Consider the following 8,566-nt stretch of genomic DNA (forward strand, 5'->3'; position numbering starts at 1 on the left):
CCATGGAGCCTGATGGGCTACAGTCCATGGGGTTGCAAAGAGTTGGATGTGACTGAGTGACTCACACTGTCACTTACTTTCACTTTCAAGTACCATCTTGACTTTTCAGAAAATCCTAAGCTGATATATGGGTATTATCTCTCATACTAACCTTGGCTTTCAAGGTGAGAAGTCAGCATTTGTTGAAAATAAGAGATGACTTTTGATGATGAAAAATAACTCTACAACATTACCTGAAACTTGCTTATTACAGTTACATATGTATTTGAAACACAGTGAGAAGATACTTCATGCAGGGAACACAGATGTAAGAGAACACCTTTATTCTTGTTTTAGAAGACATAACCTGGTTTTAGAAAAGGTAGAGGAACCAGTGATCAAATTGCCAACATCCACTGGATCATCAAAAAAGCAAGAGCATTCCAGAAAAACATCTATTTCTACTGTATTGACTATGCCAAAGCCTTTGACTGTGTGGATCACAATAAACTGTGGAAAATTCTGAAAGAGATGGGAATATGAGACCACCTGACCTGCCTCTTGAGAAATCTGTATGCAGGTCAGGAAGCAACAGTTAGAACTGGACATGGAACAACAGACTGGTTCCAAATAGGAAAAGGAGTACATCAAGGCTGTATATTGTCACCCTGCTTATTTAACTAATATGCAGAGTACATCATGAGAAAGGCTGGGCTAGAAGAAGCACAAGCTGGAATCAAGATGGCCGGGAGAAACATCAATAACCTCAGATATGCTGATGACACTACCCTTTAAGGCAGAAAGTGAAGAGGAACTGAAAGTCTCTTGATGATAGTGAAAGAGGAGAGTGAAAAAGTTGGCTTAAAGCTCAACATTCAGAAAACTAAGATCATGGCATCTGGTCCCGTCATGTCATGGCAAATAGATGGGGAAACAGTGGAAACAGTGACAGACTTTATTTTTTTGTGCTCCAAAATCAGTGCAGATGGTGATTGCAGCCATGAAATTAAAAGATGCTTACTCCTTGGAAGGAAAGTTATGACCAACCTAGACAGCATATTAAAAAGTGGAGACATTACTTTGCCAACAAAGTCTTTCTAGTCAAGGCTATGGTTTTTCCAGTGGTCATGTATGGATGTGAGAGTTGGACTATAAAGAAAGCTGAGCGCCGAAGAATTGATGCTTTTGAACTGTGGTGTTGGAGAAGACTCTTGAGAGTCCCTTGGGCAGCAAGGAGATCCAACCAGTCCATCCTGAAGGAGATCAGTCCTGGGTGCTCATTTGGAAGGACTGACGCTGAAACTGAAACTCCAATACTTTGGCCACCTGATGAGAAGAGCTGACTTATTTGAAAAGACCCTGATGCTGGGAAAGATTGAGGGCAGGAGGAGAAGGGGATGACAGAGGATGAGATGGCTGGATGGCATCACTGACTCGATGGACATGAGTTTGAGTAAACTCCAGGAGTTGGTGATGGACAGGGAGGCCTGGCGTGCTGCGTTTCATGGGGTCGCAAGGAGTGGGTCACGACTGAATGACTGAACTGAACAGAAAACAGTATTTCTGGTGTTTCAAGGTCTCAATTACTTTTTACAATAATATAAATCTTGAATTCAGAAAAATATTTTGGTTAATATCAGGAGGAAAAATCTTATTAAAGTTTATTTTGTGTTTGGCTATCACAATAGTGATTATCATCATTATCCAGGCTTTTGTACAAAATACCACACAATTGTGATGAGATAAAAGCTTAAATAGTTTGAGGCCAGAAATATGAATTAGGCAATTTCCTTCTAGAAAATGACAGTAAAAACTAGTTCAAATTGCAAAATATTATTGATATTAACATGATATATGAATAGGAGGTCTCAGATTACACTTAAATATCATATTCTTATATATTATATAATCAAGTATATCTCTGATCTTTAGAAAAGATACAAAGTTTTAGAAAAAAGAAAATCTCTGATAATAGCTTATGAGATGCATAGTATTTTACAAGACAGTCATTTAAGTAAGATCTGAAAGGTTTAAACTAAAGGTTTAAACTTTAGTGTGGAGCTGGTACTTGGAGGGTAATTTAGGTGTAGGTACGAAGAAGTAATATTCTGGCTGAAGATGTTCCCTGGAGTGTATGGTTCCATTCCAGGTATTAGTTCAGTATCAGAGATAAACAGAAATACTAAGAGATAGCTAACCAGGTAGGTATATAAGAAAAGACATTCTAAGAGTATTCAGTATTAAGTGACATAGCAGAGGGGTCGTTGCTTATCTACAGATTGTTCTTTCTGCTTCTGAACTTGAATTCAGGAGCTGTACTTAGTTTTAAATGTGTGCAATAGTTTGAGTCAGGGTACTACTATAAGAAGTAGAGTGTTGTCATTGTTGTTTAGTTGCCCCATCATGTCCAATTCTTTGCAACCCTGTGGACTGCAGCCCACAAGATCTCCCTCTCCGTCACCATCTCCTGAAGTTTGCCCAAGTTCATGTCCATTGCATTGGTGATGCTACCAAGCCATCTCATCCTATGATGCCCTCTTCTCCTTCAGCACTCAATCTTTCCCAGCATCAGGGACTTTTCCAATGAGTCATCTATTCGCATTAGATGACCAAAATACTGGAGCTTCAGCTTCAGCATCAGTCCTTCCAGTGAGTATTCAGGGTTGATTTTCCTTAAGATTGACTGATTGAATCTCCTTGCTTTCCAAGGGACTTTCAGGAGTCTTCTCCAACACTACAGTTCAAAGGCATCAATTCTTTGGCAATCTGCCAAAGGTGGATCTGTGATCCACCTATCACAACCTTATGTGACCACTGGGAAGACCATAGCCTTGACTATAGGGACCTTTGCCAGCAAAGTAATGTCTCTGCTTTTCAACACACTGTATAGGTTTGTCATAGCTTTCCTGCCAAGAAGCAATCATCTTCTGATTTCATGGCTACAGTCATCATCCATAGTGGTTTTAGAGACCAAGAAGTGGAAATCTGTCACTACTTCCACCTTTTCCCCTTCTACCCCATGAAGTAATGGAGTCAAATGCCATGATCTTAGTTTTTGATATTTAATTTTAAGCCACCTCTTTCACTCTCCTCCTTCACCCTCACTAAGAGGCTCTTTAGTTCCTCTTTGCTTTCTGCCATTAGAAATAGAATACTGGGCAAGTATTTAGAATAGGGTCTCCTGGACAAAAAGATGGGAACTGAATTTTTGGAACTCAGGTGTATTTCTTTATTTTTGGTGTGTGTGTGGGGGGGATCTAATCAATGATTCCTCCCAAACTGTATTTTTTGGTAACAGTGTTTGTCAACTTTGACCCGATCCTCTAGCCTTCCTTCCAGAGTGACTCAAGGCCCTCAGGGCATGAGCACTTATGGGCCAGATGGCTCTGGGCCCAGAGGCTCCAGAGGGTCTTGATACTTGCCCAGCAGCCCTCAGCCAGAGATGCATGTCATTCTTGCCCAAGGATTCCTAAAAAGTCCTTGCCACATAGATCTACAGAACAATCATTTGCAGGGGGAGACCCTCTCCTGGTGAATCCCACTGTACCCAAAGCTTGCCACATGCTTGTCCACTCACTTAATTCTCCCAAGCCTTATCTTCTGTGCATATGGGAACAAGGTGCTGCCTCAGGCAACTCTCAGGGATGTCTGGCTATAAACCATCCTTAGTGCCCACTGTTCTGAGCACTGAGTATAGAAATAACTGCCTCCTCTCTGACCCAACATCCTGAGTTCAGCAGGGCAGCTGCACCCATGGTGCCAGCAAGTCGGGCATCTGTAGGGCAGCTGTGTTTCTATTATGTGAGATCAAATTAGAACTGGAAATATCAGTTGACTTGATGAATCATCGACTAAACTAAATTTTCTCTTTTAAAAGACATACTAAATCTAAAGCCTTGAGCATGGCTTGAGTGGGGATCAAATATCTCCAGCTACGGATAGAGGAAAGATGTGGGGATCAGGGCACCTGAAAGGGTTCTCATACATGTTTTTTTAAAATATATCATCTATGTTTAAACCTTGCATGAAAACACTAGAAGAGAAAACTAAACCAAACCAAACCAATGTAATGAAATAAGTCGGACCTCACTGACTGCATGCTTTGAAAGAGATCTGAGATCCTGACAAATGTCCATTTACCCCTAACTAAGTTAAACAATTTGCTAAACAGAAACTATTCATTTCCTTTAAAAATGATGAGTTTTGTGGTAGGTAATTTCTGGTGTATTAGACAGAATTTCTGTTTGCATGGTAGCTGTGAAGATTAAAATGATACAGGGAACAATTACAGAATAAACTAACATAATGTAGTAGTTTTTTTGTCATTTGTCTTTATATAAAGCATTAGTTCCTGAATTGGGTTTAGTATGAATGATTGTATTTATAAGGTAGCGTGTATATGCAATCATACACACATACACACCGACACACATATGGAGACAATAGCCATTTGTGGAGTTAAACAATGGCTTTTATTCTAAGAGTTGCAACTTAATTTATTTCACTTGGGTTGAGGGAATTAAGTGTTCTGAGAAATGAGTTCTTTAGTTTGATGGTATTTAATTATTTTTTAACAAGAAATAAATGCTATAAAATAAGTGTAGGAAACAGCTATAGACCATTACACCAAATGTGAAAAGAGTAACAAAGAATTTCGAAGGTCAAAAGACTGTGAGTATAATTTTCAAGAGGAAATGACAGGGACTAATGGATCATAAAGATCCCTCCTTCCCTCATTCAACACCCTAAAATTACCTAGGAAACCCCTTTCTAAAGAGACAAAAGCCATATATTGTTTGGCAAGGAGAGAAAATGCAACATATTGGGAGCCTTTTCTTTCTTTACTCTGTGATGAACTCCCTTTCCAAGAGTTTCCGTCACACCATCTCCTGAGTCAGCCTCTAGGGCTCAAATGAAGAGAAGCAGCTGTGTCAGTTCTGTCGCCCTGAAAGGTGAATAGGCTGCCATCTTCAATATTGTGCCACTAACTTATGTAGCTGAGTGCCGAGATCCATGGGCACTGTCATTCCATGATACCATTATATACTGCCATAGAGAGACTCATAATGATGGTGCACGATCATCTCTTCAAGATTAGGTTTCTGTCAAGACCATATTTCTTATAAAATTGGCCCGAAGAATTATAGTCCACTAAGTTCTAGATAAAGTAATAATTAATTATAGCTAGTAGAATGTATAGAAAAGTGACAGCATTATTGCTGAATACACACAAAAAAGGGAACTTGTTTAATTAGGTGACAGGAGAAGAAATCATGTTTAGAATTTTAATGAGACCTGCGATTGAAAACTTTTGGCCTTTGGCCACCTCAGGTAAAGGCAAAGCTGAGAGTGATTTTTAGAGATGAAAGCAGAATTCAGTAATGATGTAAAAGGTACTGAAAGAGGGGGAAAGAACTCATTTTTCTAAATGAGATATGCTGTATTGAAAAAAAAAATTCCTTCCTTCTTTATTTTGAGTTGGTAAAAAAGACATCTCCATGATTGCATTGATTCTGTTATTGCAAAAACATGCTAAGAATTATGCCTGGAGCTAGATCCCTTGATCATTTACTAGACAGTATAGAGGTATCAACGGTTTGTGCATGTGAGTGCTAAGTCACTTCAGTCATGTCTGACTCTCTGTGAACCCACGGACTGCAGCCCAGCAGGCTCCTGTCCATGGGATTCTCCAGGCAAGAATATTGGAGTGGGTTGCCATGGCCTTCTCCAGGGGATCCTCCTGACCCAGGGATCTAACCCATGTCTCTTAAATCTCCTGCATTGACAGATGGATTCTTTACCACTAGCACCACTGGTGAAGCCCGTCAATGGCTTAGGTTATGCTGAATAAGCAACTACCCTCCCCGTCCCCCATATCTATAGCTTAATATAAAGTTTTTTCTCTTTATTATTAGTGCAAGTTCACCATGGGTTTGAGCAACCCGCCAGGTAAGCTTTCCTGCATGCTCAGTGATCAGGCTTTCACATTTCTGGCTCTAGCATCTCATGTGAGGTCAGGTGGGTATCTCCATTTGGAAATAATGTGTGCCACGTATGGTTGTACTTCCAGACGAGTCACAGGTCCACACCTAATGTCTTAGAAGAGGGGAAGAACAGCCGTTCTGTTACTGGCAGGAAGAGGTTTGAATCAAGTATTAGGGAACGGTTCTAGGGCTCACACTGGGTGCTGACTGGATAGTGTTAGTGATCTCCAAATAAAGGGGATGACTGTTGCTCACAGCAGGCGTTTGAATCATCTTCCCTGAAAGAAATATAGCCCCCAAATTCTCCATTCATTTCCTCAGATACCTACATAGGGCAGTTAAGAACTCTAGCTTCCCACAGGACTGGGAAGTATAAGTACTTCTGGGAAGTATAGACTACTTATTTGCAAAAGTCTTGAATTAGAAAAAGCTTAAAATCACAGGAAGCCACCACAAAGATTTACTATCTTGCATATAGAAAAGTGAATAGAAAATTATTATAAAGAACTACTTAAAATTAGTAAATCTATTACTCTTTTGGATACTGTATCAATATTGTAAGCAAGGTTGTTCTAAAGTAACAGCCCCCAACCCCCAAATTCTCAACAGTTTAAGACAAAATTTATTTTTTTAACTTTTAAAGTCTTTAATTTCTTTTGACAATGTTTTATAGTTTAAAGGTTTAACTTTTTTTTGTTAAATTTACTTCTTTTTCTCTTATTGTTTTGGATGCATTCAAACCAAAAGTTTATTTTTTACTTTTTTAAAAATATTTATTTTTAATTGAAGGATAATCACAATAATGTGTTGGTTTCTGCCATACATCAACATGGATCAGCCATAGGTATATATATGTTCCATCCCTCTTGAGCATCCTGCCCACCTCCCACCCCATCCCTCCCCTCTTTTGAAGATTTGTAACTATGAAGAAACCTTAGTAGTTTGGGAGGAAAAAAAGAAATTTGTAAAACATAAAGTTATATATTGTCATAGCTTCATTAAATTAATATTTAGTAAGCAGAGCACTGGAGTGTCAGATGGTTGGACAAAAGACCACAAGGTAATTGAAATAGCAAATTGCTCACAGGTCCTAGAGAGAGGACACCTTATGCCTCCAGGGGCCACACAGCGAGATCAAAGGAGGCTGCAGACAGAGAGAGTGGCAGGACCAGGGGCATATGCCTTTGTTATGATCTGCAGGTAGAGTGTTTTGGGGTTCCTGGGTTAAGGCTAGACTGGTCAATTAAAAAGCAAGAGAGTGGGGTTTGGGGAGATCTCTGAGCAGCCCAAGGGAAAGGCCCTGTAAGGCAGAGAAGCTATTTATCATCAAGGCTGTTGGGGAAGTCATACTAGGAATATGTACTTACCTATGACTCTGTGGTTTTATTTAGGGCTTACACTTGCATGAGAAGCTAGCCATGGCTTATGACCCCCGAGGTTCTCTTGACACAAAATGGATGCTAAGGCAGGAGTACCATGTAGTAGCTTAGCTAAATTCTCAACAAGTGCTTAATTCTTCTCCTTCCCATTCTATTCACAATCATAACAGTTTTTTATTTTCTTGACAAAAATAAGTTGTAAATCAAACCCTTCGTATAAAAGCTTAGGCATCCTAGATTCATTTTAGGATTATTTATTTGCTTAGTCAACAAATTCTAAGCCTTTATTTGCCAATTAACAATTTTTTCATGTGCTCTTTCCTTTTAATAAGCATTCGCTTTTAAGTGCTGATCATTGCAGCATGAATAGAAGTAGTTATTTTCTGAGAAAATGGATATGAAGCAGATATTGACTTTTGTGGCAGTGAACATAGAGATTTATTGACTGGAAGATAAGGTCAATACTTGCCTTGAGGGACAATAAATCTAGATGTTCAACAAAATATAAAGTCAATATTTGTATTAATACCTATGCTTTGAATACTTGTCCAAAATCCCTGGAAATTTCTCTATATAGTAGTGGAATTTCTTGATCTTTGAAAAGGGTGCCATTGTAAATAAACCTTGAAAAGCTATTGCAAAGTTTGAAACTAAGATCAAAATAGACCAGTGCAGATGTCAAAAGTAGAATGCATGAATTTTGCAGTCTCTTTTGCAAGAGTGTTTTCTTTAAAATGTGTAAACTTTAAAAACTACTTGATTCATTAAAGTGTGAAATTTGTTTAGTTAACAGCATTTCACTTACGTACAATTTTAATAGATACGAAGCATATGTGACAGACCTAGAACTCTAATGTTCATAAATAAAATGTTGCTTCGCCTAGATTCTGATTGTCAACTACTTTTGTCTCTTAAGACTTCAGGGGCATTCTTTGCAAATAAATCACTGGCTTTTTAAGTACAGTACAGGGCTCATAATGTTATTGCATTGTTTGTTCCCTTAGGTGCAGCCATTTTATTATTATAGCCCCTTAACTGATTCAAGTGCTTCCTCCATTAAGAGATACCTGTTACATATAGGCTTCATAGTATTGATTTCAGAGGCAAGCTTTCTAGAAAATACTTGCAATCATCAAAACAAAACTAGGTATCTTCCACCAGGTACCCTCCCTGTCGTCTTTCTAGCAGTGGCTTGTCTACCTTCCAAATCCCCTGGACTAATCA

The 8,566-nt window shown here is 38.9% G+C and overlaps 1 non-coding gene across 1 annotated transcript; it reads right to left on the minus strand.

Moving 5' to 3' along the window:
* Window positions 1-3,621: 3,621 nt before the first annotated feature.
* Window positions 3,622-3,755, minus strand: LOC122454083. Its single transcript, XR_006273302.1, has one exon. It is a non-coding gene; the product is annotated as a small nucleolar RNA SNORA43 (small nucleolar RNA).
* Window positions 3,756-8,566: the final 4,811 nt, after the last annotated feature.

This window comes from Cervus canadensis, chromosome 15 (assembly GCF_019320065.1).
Source record: "Cervus canadensis isolate Bull #8, Minnesota chromosome 15, ASM1932006v1, whole genome shotgun sequence".
Classification (NCBI taxonomy): Eukaryota; Metazoa; Chordata; class Mammalia; order Artiodactyla; family Cervidae; genus Cervus; species Cervus canadensis.